The following is a 17073-nucleotide window of genomic DNA, read 5'->3' as shown; positions in this document are numbered from 1 at the left end:
TATATATCTATGTAGAAGTACAGGCCTTTATCCGTTTTGATGATGATACATTTCGTAAAGGAGTACGGTGATCAGTCTTCGTGCTCAAGTCAATCACAATGGCTCGCACCGTCATTACTACGGCCAGGACAAGAAGAGAACACGGACTCGTCTCTTTCTGCCTTCAATTGTTGCCGACCGCATGCCACACTGCTGTGATGACAGCTCTTGTAAGTGTTAAGTGCAAAGTCATAGAAAAACACACAAAAAGGAACCGAGCGATATTCTACTACTTTTGTGAATACTGCATTTTTTCCGTCATTTAATCGCGGAATGTTTGCCAAAAGATCTGTTAAGGTTTGCGCGTTCTCGACCCTGAATTAGCATTATTCGCTAGGTCTCTTCGACCGCACGTAAAGCCCCATTGGATCATGTGCAACATATGTAATAATGGAGTACCCAGTTAGTGGGCACATTGACAGATATTGGCGGAATGACAAAAACTACCAGACCAGCGGACATCAAAAGATTCGGTAGCATCAGGCAAAGACGACAACGTTTTCAGCGTTTCCAGCGGGAACACCAAGCGTGATGACAAACGAAAACAAAAAGCTCAGTACGACTGAAAGACAACGACGACGGCCGGATACGTATATGATTGTCTCACGTCAAACGCTTTGTGCTGCCATTGAATCGTCATTTTATGTGACTATAATAACAACAACAATGATAGAACTAGCTTGATTCTTATCTGTACATATTTTCGAAAACCTATTATCAAGCCCGTTGGACTTTCATTATTCGTTTGCCATCCTAATGATCGTATCAATGCCGTGGTGTTTTGTCAGCCTCCAAGAAGCATTTTCTTTATGAAGGCAAATTATTAATACATGGATCAGTCATATGTGTTAACACCTCTGATAACGATCCAGTGATGTTGTCTCTTTCTGATCCTTCGTTCATACTCGGACAAAATCCTGCTCATATAGAGCGCTATGTGTGGTGTGGCCAGTGATTATACCTATCTATAATTGAACGTCTGTACACACTTCTCTCTGTTAACTTTCTACTTTGGTGCAAATTTACTTGATCATAATGTGCTGCTTGGTACCGCCGATGCAAGCGACCGATGATAATGGCCATGACGATATTAGGACTGTCTTGCTATTTGTGTCCCTATCTGCCGAGATTTTTCCGCCGGAATGAACCTTAAACAGGACCGGTACATTTTCTCGCACATGAGCATTGAACCGAGATCAAAAACAATAAGGTTCAACAGTCTAAGTAAGAATAATCGTTGCTTTTATTCGTCTGCCTATCTAAATGTTACTTCATATGAAGGAAGGAAGGAAGGAATGAATGAATGAATGAAGACTGTTACCGCGTTCGGTGACTTTGTCGTTCACTTCCATACATTTCAGTACCTTTGCGATACATAAAGTGAATCGATCATTTGAATGATGGAATGCTCTTAAAACAGCACGTTTTGAGACGCCATCTTCGTTCGTGTCCCTCTAGCGACTCAGTTATCATATTGACCTCAAGGGATACATTTCCAGCTCGGAAAGCTACGTTCGACCTTGGGAGCATCACAGGTATCACCCGACTTATTCTGAATGAGTCTGATCAGCAACTGTCAAAAGGTCTGTTGTCACTGACAGGTGCAGCGCGGTCAGTATGGGACGGAGTTAGTTACGAGCCACCGCCGCAATAGGGACTCAGTACTATACATCTTTTTTCCGCTAAGGAGACAGACAGCTTAACTTCTAACTAATCGCTATAAGTACACTAAAGTATCATGATGACTACAGGTGGTAATCTTAGATACTCGTGTGTGTACCGAAGGGCCGAGGGCGAAAAATTTGGTCTCCCACTTGATGTTATTGGCTGCGGTCCAGAAGTAATAATGCTTTCCGCTGCGCTAAAATCAAATTGAACAATTCACTTGGTTTAATCATACTTGTCTTGTGTTGTACGTTTTTAGCGTCAAAATCAAATTGAATGTTGTGAAACAGTGAGAAAACACTAGCGCTTCGAGCCACTTCTGCAAGAACAGACACCGCATTGGCAATACGAAGATATCCAGACATAAAATCATTTACAGATGAATCCGTTCCTACTTTGTTTTAATATATTCTTTGCAGACATTTGTACTTTTACTGAATTTTTCATAAGGTCGCTTTACCATACTGTCGTTTCGGTGCCTCTATCAGAAATATCTTTAAAATCAGTTTGTCGAGTCTGCGTATCCTCATTTGCCAAACAGTATACGTTCCGTTTTTTCTCCAAGTAAGTGAGATTTATATGAAGCCCTCAACTCAAATATGGCTAGCTCCGATGTACTTCGAGGAGTACATCAGAACGATATAGCAGCAGATAGCTTAAGTGTCCTGTTCGTCTAGACAACGGGCTTCTTCATCAAAAGCCAAGATCCGCAGCCACGTTTAGTGCAAATATATGTCATAATGACTACGCGATAGTACAATTTCAGACCATAGATGATTTGATCGCTGCTAGATCTTGATAGAAAAGCTAACATTTCTTCTGTATACGTCCGTTAGTAGCAGGTGACTTGAAGATCGACGATGTCAGCAGAAAGTACGGGCGCTCGCAAGTTCAACAAATATACAATAGGAACTTGAAAACTGTAGTTGAAAGGTCAATTGGAAAAAACTACCAATGGCAAACAACGGCACGGTTCAGGGTGTAGCAGAATAAAAGTCGATCGAGCACTAAAAACAGTAATTTTATAGGCGTTTCGAAAGGACAGCGAGACCTTATCGATGAATAAATCCAAAGAAGGATAGTCGAAGTGCTTCCCCGGAGTACAGGAAAAGTGTTTTGCTATAATACAAAAATTCTATAGGACAATTTGTACGTTTCCTATAGCACGAGAACTAAGCTAGATGGCTATATGTGCCTCATCGACTAACAAATCACTTAGTAAGCTGAACTAGATCGAACCTCTGGCACCTCTCGTTGTTTCATATAAAGCAAGAACCAAAAAAGGAGCATTACTAGCCATATTATGATAGAGCTACTGAAGCGCAAAAAGGCAGGCTTCTCTAGTTAACCTTGAGAACCCTGCTAGCATTTAGGACACCGCGGTTGAGTAATGGAATGAGCTATTTCTGTACTTTGAAGCTTCATTGCCGACCTGATTTTTTTCATCCAGCAAAATCTAAGTAGGTTAAACCAATTAGACCATTTAAATTTATATTTTTGCATTTGTTTGAATTGTCTTTTAACTACAATGCGTCTTGGTCTAGTTAACTCTCATTGGATAGACCGATAAGAAAACGCTGGGTTCGGAGCAGATGCATTGAGTAACACCTGTGGGTGGTATACCATATAAAAGAATTTTCCGTAAAATAGTATCATTAGCAGTATGTACAGGGAATGTGTTCGAAGAACGAATTTGCGCGGCGGATCTGCACCGTGTGAACATGACTCTGCTCGGTCAACTGGGTAGTAGCAAGGCTTTAGAAAAGTCATAGACAGTAAAGGTCTCGTCATCTGAGTTTAGAGCATCTAGTTCTCATCTTACCTCTGGCTCATATCTAGATACCTACACAGCGATCATAATTGCCCGCAAGTTCACCTGTATCACATATAATTAATGAGTTCCGTTTGAATGGCCCACTTAATACGAAGCTTCGAAATCGAATAGAAATAGGGTTTCCGATAAGAGGCGGTACGTTTTGCTCGATGAGATCCAGAACAGTAACATACACGACACATAAAAAGTGGACAAGATAAAAATAGCCTTTAAAAGATAGCAAACTACTCTTACCACAAATGCTAGCTTGAACAGCATTTCGGTGCTTGTTCGGTTGCTCCCCTCTGTTTCTCACCGTTGTCGGTGCACTGGAAGACGCCGGTGAGGATATCCTCGGTTTTTGTTTGCAAAATAAGAGCACTTAGTCAATAACTGACATCATTTACAGTTAAGTTCCTTTAGATCACTGCTATATAGACAATCTATATGTGGGCACCTGTTGTCAACATTCTAACCTTAAGTCAATACCGTCAACTCCCGCACACATCGTCATCTGTTAAACTAGAAGTGCAACGCTTCTTCCATGAAACCTAGTCGCAGCATTTTATGGACTCCTTTGATGGCAACTCCTATTTGAAACCCTCCAGATTTATGTTTTCCTTTTTATGTTTTTGACTTGACTATTGCCTCTCCGCATGGCATCTTCCCGCCGGCTGGCTGCAGGTCACTCCCATGTGAAGATGCTGCAGAAAGGGAAGAAGCACCACGCGCGGGGCATCCTCAAGGCCGCGAAGGGCGGAAGACGGTGGATAGAAGAGAAGAGTCGTATTTGTCGACAGAACCAACATCGCCAGCACTGTGACACCAGCTGCTGCTAACGACACTAGCGGCAGCATGCCGTTGACAGCCTGCATCGGCCACTGCGTCGATTAACATCAGAAGCAAAGGAACAACCTAAGGGATCCTGTCATTGCTGCGGATTGAAAATCGGCCTTCAAAAGCAAATCATCTATAAAGCCGTCACACACGCACAAACAATCGGATTATGAATGAGAGAAACAGGGTTTTTTTTTTTAGGTGAAGGCATATTTTCGCAGAGATTGACTAACTGATGTGTCGACCATCGACGCATCTTACGGGAGCGTTACTCTTTGCGCCTCCACCGCTTGCTACATTCAAATGGCATACACAATAACCAGCTGCACGCAGAGATATGCATGCCGCCACAATAGAATGAACGATAAAATTTTCCCTTGTTTCAATCCATGACCATATATATATATACATCCGAACAACGATCGTTACTTTGAGTCCTGCCAACAATACTAACTACTTCATATAATCTGTGTGACTAAAGAAGTTATTTGGTGCGTATGTATGCCTATAAGTCTAGAAATAGCCAGTTCTAGTAGATACAAGCAATTAGCCAGAAAATCGAGCATCGGAACGAAGTCAATTAGATAAGTTGCATATAATGAAAACCGTCAATAGACGATAATAAACTTCATAATAATAGTTTCAACAAACAACACCTTATGAACTCTAGATCGTCAGCAATAATTCGACTGTAGCTGGCGCATACCTTATAGAGATAAAAACTACCGCATGCATGAATATTTTTAGCGAATATTTAACGAAACTTCTAACTTTTTAACTTATCTAAAATAAGATATTCATAACATTGAAATCTTTCTTGACCCAGACCATATGCCGTTGTCTGTGACCCTTTAGCGAGTATTTTTCATGAGCCATTGATGAAGTATGAAGGTCGTGAATATGTAAGGCAAAGTGCGATGTCATATGTCACGATGTACTGTTTTGCTAGCGGAAGAGAAGCTGTTCCTATCGCTAGCCGGATTCAGTCTGAAAAGAAAAACATATAAATCACATGCACGAGTGCTACATGTCAGTCTGTCCATGTCACAAACGGCAACCGTAATATACGTATACTGAAAACTGTGACGAATTCATATATTCGTAAATGTAAACGAAGAATCACTTAAGTATTACAGTATATTTCTCTTTCTGAGAGGAACAGAAATTAGCTGCTCAATTCAATACTGATCTATCGTTATCGATGTAATTAGCGCCGATATTTAGCTGTTTCAACAATAAGTGTAGAAATGAACGTTCTTACCCCCCTGCGTATCCTTCTCCGTGTAGCCGTCCGAAATAACAAAATACGCAGTTTCGATTCTGATTGACCTGCTCTGTAGAGGATTAGAAGCGGGAATCTACAAGTAGGATATGTCAAGTATGACTGACTAGTGAAAACTTCAACTAGCATCATTGGTTGACCTTTTGTCTCCGCCATTAATGCCTATCCTATACTTCGCAGAAGTCGATTGCTCCACTACGATATCGACCAGCCGTTTACCTATTCAGCTATCGTTCTAAGGAAATACGGAAGATTCGTTGCTTTTCCTAGTCGTTGATGACCACATCGGCGGGTGACATCCGTCAAAGACACCCCGCACATGCATAGACCGTCACCGTAAAAGCAATTATGACATACTGTTTACAGTATGCCCACATCATCAATATAATATCTACTGTGTTCCTCTATATTCTTACCCGTTATGCTCTATCTGGCGACACTGCCGCTCTGCGAAGATTTTAAACTTATGTGATATGGGAAATAGTAACTCCAATATACTAATATTAACTGCCGCGTATATAGGGTAATTAGGAGCTTCTAGAAGCTGCTGTGCGTGGCTGTTATCACATGAAAGTGAAAGCCTCAACAGCCATTTGTATGTCGTATCGACGTCCCGCTTTTTCAAGTCTTTCAATATATCACACACTGAGGAAGTTTATCCTGAATTTTGTGATTGATTGTAATGATCGATCGTAGTGGTGGCACTACAATGAGATATCTAAGAAGCTATCTCTTGTTTAGTAAAATAAAAAAAAAAAACAATTCAAAGAGCAAACCGTCAGATTGCAAGCTATGCAAAAACAACTATACCTGGATTAACTACACAGTGATTCTTCGGACTCTAGGCGTCTGTCAATCCAAGTTGAGACCATACTTGCTCAACGATAAGTTGGCCCTTCGATCTTGAAATAACTTTCGTTTCTTTCATTTCATAAAACTCACACATAACCATTTTTTACAATATAACTACAGTGTTAACTGTCCAGTCTAGAACAACATTGTTACATGAGCCTTAAGCAGGCTACATAACTGCTCAACGGCACAAGTAAGTTACTATTACTCATAACATAATGATGCGTCCTGTTAAACGATTATACTTCTCTCAATTCAGCATTGTGTCTAAATGTTGTTTTATACTTCCACTTATACTCTATTCCCCATTCTTATGTGGAATTCCTAAACCTAATGTATGTGTATGTATACATTTTTCATACTGGAAGCCTACTTTGCCAACGCCTGTATATGATTAACACTCAACTTGTTTACTATTAATGATTTGTTCGTTTCGTTTAGCTTTAGCTTGAACCAGACCAGACCAGACCAGACGTCCCTGTTTCCAGCGACCCACACCGCTAAGCCCATGTAAATGACAATGGTGATTTGTCTAATCTATGAGCTTAAAGTTTAGTGGACAAATATGCCCCGCAACGGAACTGAAAGTGGCAATTATTTGTTCGAGACTTTTGACTCGAACCCACCCTTCTGCGCTTCGATATAATATATATATATATATAATAAATATATATATAAAAATATATAAATAAAAGCTTATGTATCGTATATGCGTTAGGTCGGTGAGTAAGAAATGCACGATTATGATCCATTGACTTTTCGAATTTCTTCACAAATACACTTCTTCCATTTTCAATCAATGCCCACCATCATTATCAATGATCTCCTACCATTTGGATGGTTTTGCTGTTGTATAAGTCTAGGGTACGAAAGGCAATTTCGGAATTACGTTACGACTCTTGCGGTGTGAGGTGGAGCCTTGTCAGGCAATACGATCATCTAGCCCTGTTCGGTAGTTTTGGCTGTTTAGTTTGTGCTCTCGAATTGTTGAAAGTGCATTTTAGCCGGACCCACAAAGCTGTGATCAGTTACCAGGACAACACCGTAGAGATGTACCCGTTTGCTTGTTTTAGGGTGATGTCCTTTCGGTCCTGTTAGTGTGGCCGTCTGCGATTATCGTAGGAAATCAATTCCGTTAGTGGTCGATATTTCACCCAACACAAGGCTTATATGGAAAACTATCGTGAGCGTATACATTTGAATTTTTCTGTATCTTAGGGCAAGTCACTTGCTATAATTCTGAGCGACCATAGCCGAGCGAATGATGTCAGACTCCGAAGAATACGAGTACAGCACCGTGCTCGCCCCGCTATGAGACAGTAGCATTCTAGAACGACGTTCCAACATTTTGTACCGAACAACGTAATTGATATATACGGTCTATACGTGAATGCATGAGCTATTTTTCATCTTTTCAAGGATCTACGTTGAAAGCTCCTCACATTAAAAGATGCCGCTGAAGGTTTTACCCTACAACTAGACTTCTGTAAAGAAGCTTTAACTGTCAGCTAGGATTTTACTGTGAAGGGATGAAGTGAATAAAACCTCAGAGGTCTGTTTAGCTGCTCACAAGTTCTATATGGTGACATGAGAAATTCAATAGATACACTTAAAAAGAAAGGTAATGATCATTAAGTTGACGGTACCAATTCTCAACTATACGTTGTTTGATGCAAACTTCGGCATTCTGCAACGAGAAACAGCATGCATATTTTCGCCTTAACCCCGTCGATCTCAGCTAAATCAATCACCTGACCTCTTCTGGATGTTTCATCAATCAATCATGAAATTTGTCTCCGTTTAGGTTAGTAAAAGTAACAATTCAGCCTGCCAAAATATCAAACATCATATATGTGCGCTACCATGTTTATGTTTAGACTTGTATGTCTTCCATTGTTTTTAATACTATGTCTTTTATGTTCAACTGAAGATCGTGTTACTTCTCGAGACATTTTATATTCATGAAGATAAACATATACACAAAAATATTTGCATATAATGCGTCATCTTAGAAATGATTGAAAGCAATCGGTCTTTGAACTAATTTTAATTGAACATAGAAAATTAATATCCAGAAGCAGATGGGATAGTCCTTATATAGCTGGCCATACAATAGAGAAAGGCGCGAAAGGCCAACTGTTTTTATCTCTGTATTGGCGAAAGTTGGATCGTACGGACGATAGTTAGCATCCGAAGCGCATAAACTGTCCCAAGATTGAACGGCGTAATGCATTTTCGTGGTAACATCGAGTACGATTAGTCAAAAAGCTCTTTGAGGATTCTTGCTAGATTCTTACGCTGCTGACGAAAGCCCCGAACAAATCAAATTTTCCAGTAGTTGTCAAAAAGTAAGAAACGAGCATTTACTAGGTTAGAGAGGTCGCTTTCATCGATTGATTTTTTTCTTGCTAAATTTAGCCTAAATAAAGTGAATTCGAAAGCACCATAGGCCGAAAGTAACAGTGTTAGGGTGTAACAGTATATGGGTGATTATATTTTGGATGAAGTTACTTATTTCCATGATGTTTCCCGGCCGGGGATTTCATGACAAGGAAATGTGTTCAAGGCCGGATTAGGAGCCAGACCAACGCTTGTTCCACAACAGTATAGCTCAGTTACTAACCTTATGAGCTGCTATAAGTGAAACCATTGTTAGCGTTTATGTACCGTAGGCTTTCAAATACTATATATCTACGTCTGTCACTTTTAGCTTCTCCAAAATAGCCGTGTTACGTCTATTAGGAATCACCCACACGCATTTGATTCTTAGTCTATTTACTTGACATTGATGTTATTTATAAAAACGATAATTTCTATTTATACCGTAATCGTATTTTGTTGAGATGACGAGAATCGGCGCGGATAAGTTAGATTTCCTGCGAGACGCGAGCAACTTCAAAGTACTGATTCGCAGATAAGCGACAAGCGATGAAATCTAGCCACTTCAATGAATCTTAGGCGGTGTTCGTGTCCCAGGTGTACATAATGAACAAGCAGTAAAACAGTGCGAACCCCAGTCGAATGGATATCCTCTACATCTTCCTTGACACGGTTTGCTAACGCGCTATACATGTGCTTAATTACCTTCCAGTATATAATTACACTCTATTAACGGATAGTTCATGCTGCAATCGGTACCATGCGTGTATTAGTCTTTTCCCGAGCCGTCTGGGGCAGGGCAGCTGACCAACCATACTTACGACAGATGCTTAAATTTGTGTGAAGCAAATAGCAAAAGCTAAATACCACAAATCATGTTCGAATACCCAGAAAACGAGACACAACTCGAGCGTCTATTCTAAATTGTTCCGCTTATTAGATAACGACAATAATAATAGTATCTGACGAACGTCATGGATGAACCATATGCACAATATACTATAAATAGCTTATATCGCTTAATGATACGGAATGAAATGGCGGGAGAGTTAAATGTCTTTGAGATGATGTCTGCTATTCGTAGCACAGCCGCCATTGCGGTCGGTTACAAAACAGTAAGATCGCCTCAGCAGATAAAAGACGCTGGCTCAACCCGGCAAACAACAATAATATTATTTAAAGACTATCCATAGATGGATACATGTCGACGTCGCAGACACTCATTCACGTCTATAAATAGATGTAATGATGAAACATACATGCCACGGATTCCACCTATCTAAATGGCACAGAAAACTTTTCTTTTTGCCGACCGGATGCGATTCACTCGAGGGAAACACCGAGGAGATAGTGCGCTCTCCCGTCTGGGAAAAGCAGTTTCCTTTAATGAAAACGTCTCTATTCTTCAAGGCTTCAAGAGGCGACGGCGGAAACAACAAATATCCAGCTGACATGTGGAACATCGCAATAGATTGTCTAGATCGAAAGGAGGATTTTATCCCATCCTCTACCCTGACACAGGGAACAATCATCGAGTTCAATGTTGTGATTGTTTCTAAATGTTCTTTTTTTGTAATTAAAACAGGGCTGCGGGTAAGTGCGTGAACACGTACGACGTTTCTTTGCCACGGACGACTGATACCGAAATAAAGGCTATTTTCGACGTTGTGTTCCCCCCCACAGACAGGAAAGGTAATCTTTAAATGACGATGCGCAATAGCGACAAAAACTGTGATCTTAAGTAAAACAATAACCCGAAACTGTAATTAGCCATTAACCTATCTTGTGGACAAACCACCTTAGGTCTAGCACATTCGTCTATCCCATTGATCTGAAACTGGGTTTGGTTACTCAGCGATGTTTCATGATATTGGTGCTGGCGCTACCAATAGCGCAGCGGATGTGTCGAGGCCTATTTAACTTGGCAGGCTTGTCGTAGAGGCAAACCGAATAAAACGTTTTTATTCTTTGGATAAACCAGTAATTGACCTTTTACGTGTCCTTCTACGAACTTGTATAATTTATTAGGTGATCAATTATTAATATTAGGCGCAACCGTTGACAGTTTATTTTATGTAGAACGTAAACAAAAAAGCAAAATCAAATAATTATCTGCTCATTTCCGCTAGCTAATGCGGAAGGCCTTGTCTCTTATTATCTATTATATGCGGTCAATGGTATAAAATTATTAAGCCGGTTAAATTTGTTCAGAATATTTTTTGTTTGGCCGCTGGATATGTTGCTGGTGATTATCATGATGATGGTGACGACGACGACGACGACGGTGGTGTAAATATTGTTGCGTAACCCCTCGCTTTTACTCGCCCGAGACGTGTTATATTCATAGAAAAAGCGTGTACGTATCGCACGGGCGACCAGACCAATACATTAAAAGTAAATGGACATAAATTTATGCTGAAATGATATTCGATGTTTTTTTTACTGTGGCACAAGAATACCGAAGGCAGGAGCGGTTACCCATTTATCCACGGTATGCAATTCAAGGTTGGACGAAGTGCGGCCTATGGATGATCTTCTGGATCCTTCATCTAGCGTCATCAATGGAACTCAGCTGGCCACATGCATGAAATCATTCACTATACAGAACTAAGCTTATAAAAGCAAAAACTCACAAACCGGTATTCATAGCAACAATATGTATTAACATTTGTAACGTCAGGATTCTAAATTGAATATCAATGCTTGAGACTTCACTGCTCTACCTGCCGACGGACAACCAAATATACAATATAGACACAAAAACATACAAGGTTATTTTCGCTTGATGCATTTGAAGGATGCATCGTTATTATACTTTGTGTTATATATATATATATATATATATATATATATATATATATATATGATTAATGGGAGCAAATATTTCTATGGTTCATATTTATTTCGAGCATGACATGGGTCAATTCAGATCATCTGTGACTTCTGGCTATCGCAAAACCTAACTTTATACCGCGTAATTTCAGCTGGAATTTCAGAAAGGATACGTACTTTTTTATACAACAAATATCATCGTTAATTGATAAAGATAGCACTCAGGCCGTATGCAGAATTGTAGGCACATTCCCACAGGCGAGCGAGCGAGCAAGCAAGCTGCACAGCGCTATGGGGTCGAACCTATTCGAGAAACTATCTGACGAACGATCAAACAAAGTGTAAATCGGTCCCATTTCAATGGATGACAACATCATTCGGACGTATGCGTTAGTCGCTGAGGGTTTGAAGTAAAAGGATGTACGCAAGTGGCTTCTAGCCTCTCATTGAGGTCAGGACAGGGCGACGCGGATTAACATTGCGACCCGATCAATAGGAAGATAGCAATGACAAATTTAATTATTGTCTTATTTAGTAAAGCAACTGCAACGACACTTTTTCCGGGTCTTCCATTCGGTATAGAATGGCAAATATCAATTTGGTCCACAAGCTAAGTGTCCACTTTTCTCTATCCTTTGTATGACATAACACAGTATTTTGATTTGCTTAACATATACAGGACTCAGAGAACGCTACTACGTACAGACGATATCCAAAGGTTCGACTGAAATGACTTATTTGGCATTGCTTTATTTTTTGCTAGTGATTTTTGTCCTACTGAAAATGACTTATATTCGAAAATTACTGGAGGTGTGGGCATTTGATGGCTAAAACATGGAGTTCCTCCGCCCCCGTCCCCCTTCTTGTTCGTCCAGGATCTTCAAAATACAGCTGGTGCTCAGTGACCCAGTGTAAATATATTTACACAGTAACCCAGGTGCAAAGATTGCTTTCCAGCAGACTTCGATTGTGTACCACATAATGGGTATCGTTCGACAACAGTATCCGCGGCGGAGTTAGGTGTTTCCACAGTTGCTAAAAACAAAAATTAGTTTACGCATGCCATAGTATATCCCGATAGATTTATCAGAAAATTATTAAAAGTTGATTGATTCTGGCTATAGCGCAACTTTCAAAAGCAGTCCATGATTGCGCAACTTCCACTTGCCACTGTTTAAAACTATCCGCATGGAAACATCGAAAGTATTGTGGTTATCGAAGCCCTGGTAACCTGACCTATTTATACGAAGCAGGCAAAGTGGGCCTTTTCCACGGCCGTATAATATATGGAGGAGTCTTTCTCTGCGTTGAAATAGAGCAAAGACGAATCGACGCAAGTGTTGCCCAGCAGATATAGATAACTTCGAAAGATCACAGGAATCAATATTGTGACTTGAAAGTTTCAAAATCAAAATTGAGTATCTCGACGCGGGTAGCTGTGAATACATAACTTACAGGTGTAATAGAGTAGCTATCTGAATAAAAACGTTTGCCGTATTCTAAATCAAAAAGTTACTATTAGCAATAAATACGATCCGGGCATAAAATACACTAATATGTCTAATGCGCCTTAATTAGAAAAGATCCTGAAACTCAGATTTTTCAAAGAAGCTCTGACTATTCCAGTGGGACGGACGCTGTGCGATTTCTGATCGATCAACACGCGCCCAATAGAGATTGGACGCACGACAAAACATCAAACCATATATGATAGCATGCTCATACGAAAAGTCAAGCAAGTTCCGGTTTAATCTTCGAGGTTCTCTCGAACATACGACAGTGAAAAATTTACGCTCACCCACGGATACATGTGTACATACTATAGGTATATAACCATATGGCGTCATATCTGAACAATGACGGTTGACCTCGATAGGCCATCAACTGTTCCTGCTGGCGCCGTCTGGCCAGCGAATGCAGTAGTTGTCCATAGTGAACTATAACGAGGGGCGGTGGGTCAGGCCAGCAGCTGCGAGGGCGGTCACAGCAGCAGCGGCAGCCGCTCACTTCTAGAACGAAAACAACTCTAAACGATACGCAACCCTAATACTGATATTCGTAATGGTCGGACAATCGGTCGTTCATCTGCTGTGTCGACCGCCACTGTCGCTGCCGTCGTCGACAAGACTCTGTTGAAAGCGGAAATCGTTCGAAGCAAAAAAGAAAGAATAATAATCACGTCAATCAGCGCCAAGAATGAAAAGCTTTTGTCGTCAACAACGACTTCAAGAGGCGCTGAGTGATACAAGAGGTGACCAAAATCTTTGTCGCTGCTAGCGTCGATTTCTGTGTCCTGTTTGAGTATGGCATGAATTACCGCGCGCTCTGTTTCATTAGACACTTAACGACGCGCTGAAAGCGTCACGCATCTCGATCCCTTCTAGCGAACATTTTCAAGGTAGCAAATTTACATAAGGAGGTTAATACGCGAAGACAGACATGCTTCGATCGCTGTCCTTGCCGCTGTTACAGCGACAGCGGAGAGAAGATGTGTCGCTGCAATAGCTTTTTGATAGATCTGGAAATGATTTTTTTAGCGTACCTATTTGTGTGTGCGTACAGCTCTGAAGAAGAGGAAACAAAGGAATAGGTAGCAAATTGATGCTAGAAGAACTGGATATACGGCATCTGTTTATACGTTGCACTCAGCAATTAGCTTCCGAAGATATCCTAGTCGATTTCTTCAATCTACGAGTGACCTAAATTCGACGATTCTTCAATTCTAGCCTGCATAGAGTTCATAATAAGATTGTTTTTTATGGTAAGGACTCGTAGGAGTCGAATTCGGTGAGACCAAAGCGGAACGCCTTATTTATGGATAATAAATCACCTGATAGAATTTGAACAGCGACCATATAAAGTCTGCAACATCCTGATGTTACCTATTGCATCCGGGACGATTTTAGTTACTACTTTACTGATCATAGATCCAGCTAAAGCTCTGCAATAGCAATTTTACGCCAGTATTGAATAACAAGCGGCATCGACACTGCGTTACAGCGCAATGGGTGACGCGTCTCCCTGCTAATGTTAGGGGTACGTAATAAGCTGGGTTCGGATACGGGGTAGACACAGTTCGTTCTGCGTCGGGGGCCGGTCATCTGCGCTAATGCCTAAAGGTTTAGGTACCGAACGTGAAACACGCGAAACCTTGAGGTTAGGAACTTGTGGATCTGAAATCGACTACCGAGTGCGCCTAAATGATAGCCTGTCTTAGTAAGTGGTGACCTTTTGACAAGAATATGTTATTTTTCTGGTTGGTGGGGCAGTAAGATTCTCGTTTACACAGACAACGGTAAGGGTCTAACTTGATTTGACTGATAGCATTTGCTCACAATCATGTGAAGAACATACCCGCCGTGTGACATATTCAGGCTTGTAGGCCATTGTATGTATGCCAATAATAATAATAATAAGAACTAAGCATACTTCCATCAGTTAATATTGAGCTAAGTGGACATTAAGTATTTTAGATTGTTGTTTTCCATATAGAAGCCTTTAGCTATAAGCAATATTGCGTTTTCAAGAAAAACATCATTGTATTTCTCTAAGACCCTCGATTTTGTAGTTAGACATTTGTTGGGGTCGCACACAGATGACACAATAATTTCTCTGTTACTAAAATATCAGTGATAGAATATTTATATCAGTGCGTATATATGTACTTATACGGCTAGCCTTATCATCCCTGCCGGCCATTTACATTGGCTCGCTGTGACGACGCTCGAGTTCATCGAGTTAGGCGTGTCCATCAGAAAACAGTGACATCACGCAAAACTACATCGACAGATCGTAACCGAAACGGCATTAGTTCTTTTTCAATTGAAGTCTGAGATCACCAAAAGCGATCAAGAAGGACGCGATGAAGGACGCCACGAAACACGTCTTACATCCTGCTGTTTGTTTTCGTCACGTTTTTATGCCATTTACTATGTTTCTATTCGGCCATACCATAGGAACACCAAATTCTGTCCGCGAATATTTCCATGTGCACAGATGTATATGTACACAGTGTAGATACTATTCGCTTAACATTTTAATCGGTCCTCTTGTTCCCCTGGCGGTTTCCTAAGTATGGCGGGTAGTCTTAGAGACGCCTGCGATAGCGTAGAAGTATTCGGTAGGTAACGCTGCTCAAACATACTAAACAGAACGATTCATAGTTGACTAATACAATATAACGCAAATGATAATATAGCGTACTTCGGTGGTGATACAGATAGACGACATTTTTTTTTTCGCAGAACGCCTAGTATGAACACCTCACGAAGTAGAAGGACAAAGTGGATACGTTCAGATATGAAATGATTTATAATATAAAATGTAATCGAGCGAGGAAAGCCAGCATAAAAGTAAAAGTGGTTGGTGTTTGTTAGCCCGCCGCATACCCAGTGAGCCCACGAAAGTGAACGAAGAGAAGCGGATAGTGCCAAAATCCACGCAAAAATATCTACATACTAGCTTGATTCTCCTTCAAGTATCTAACAGCATCACTGGTGAAGAACGTGCTTATCTAGATGATATATATATATATATATAGCAGATGTTTTTCTTTTTGGTAGTTTGCGAACAAACAATGTACGTCTGGCTAACATTAATCGCCGTTTGGAAAAGGTACAGATGAATGTGGACTGATGTTACGTCAATGAAGTGATCGCCTTTAGCTTTAAATAAATCGCATAGGACATGAAGATCGAAATCCTATATGCATAAGGCCGTTCAAAAGGTGACCTAGCTCAGGGCAATCGATTAACTTCAGAGATTGAACATAACATCTTGTGTCAAGCTGAATGAAGCCAAAAGAGTTTTCCAAGTACGAAAATGGAACAGAATAACAGAAGTGCCAAATATTTATTGAAGTAAATTATATATCGTACAGCAAACAATCTGAAATTAAGTGTTTAATGACGCTGACAAATATAAATAGCAGACGTATGAAAAATTTAGCCGAAATTTCCTGAGAAACTCTGTCAAGCCAATCCATAAGGCTATTAATGTTACTTTTTTTTTTTCCCACTTTTAACCCATAACCATTTTACTCGCAGGAAAGATATGCAACTCTGAAAAGTGCACAAAACCCAGAATTGTTGTGACAGACAATTGTGATACTATCGGATTTCCCTTGTAGCGTAGTAATAGCTTCTGTTTGTTAGCAACTTCTAGGTGTACACCCAGAGAGTTGCCAATATGTCGCATTGACTGCATAGGTACATGCAGTCGAGTTGATTTCACAACAAGCATGTAACTAGACAATAGTTCGGGTTGAACTATACGTTTTGTTCGGGACAGTATAACAGCCGCGGGCTAATAATCAGGCTAAATGGCACTTGCTCTTGTCCCATAAGTATAACGATTAAAAAAAAGCAATAAAGGA

General features: G+C 40.5%; 1 long non-coding RNA gene across 2 annotated transcripts; it reads left to right on the top strand.

Annotated features, from left to right (window-relative positions):
• The first annotated feature begins 27 nt into the window (after nt 1-27).
• On the top strand, nt 28-6411 carry LOC147758394 (uncharacterized). Of its 2 annotated transcripts, none has more exons than XR_015318390.1 (2): nt 28-209; nt 4202-6411. It is a non-coding gene; the product is annotated as an uncharacterized LOC147758394 (long non-coding RNA). The 2 variants fall into 2 exon arrangements; XR_015318391.1 differs by having other exon boundaries at nt 28-2268.
• Nucleotides 6412-17073: the final 10662 nt, after the last annotated feature.

The sequence above is a fragment of the Varroa destructor genome, unplaced genomic scaffold (assembly GCF_002443255.2).
Source record: "Varroa destructor unplaced genomic scaffold, Vdes_3.0 BEIS01000001.1, whole genome shotgun sequence".
Lineage (NCBI taxonomy): Eukaryota > Metazoa > Arthropoda > Arachnida > Mesostigmata > Varroidae > Varroa > Varroa destructor.
The sequence above is the reverse complement of the archived record's forward strand: the minus strand, read 5'-3'. Positions and strand labels throughout refer to the sequence as shown.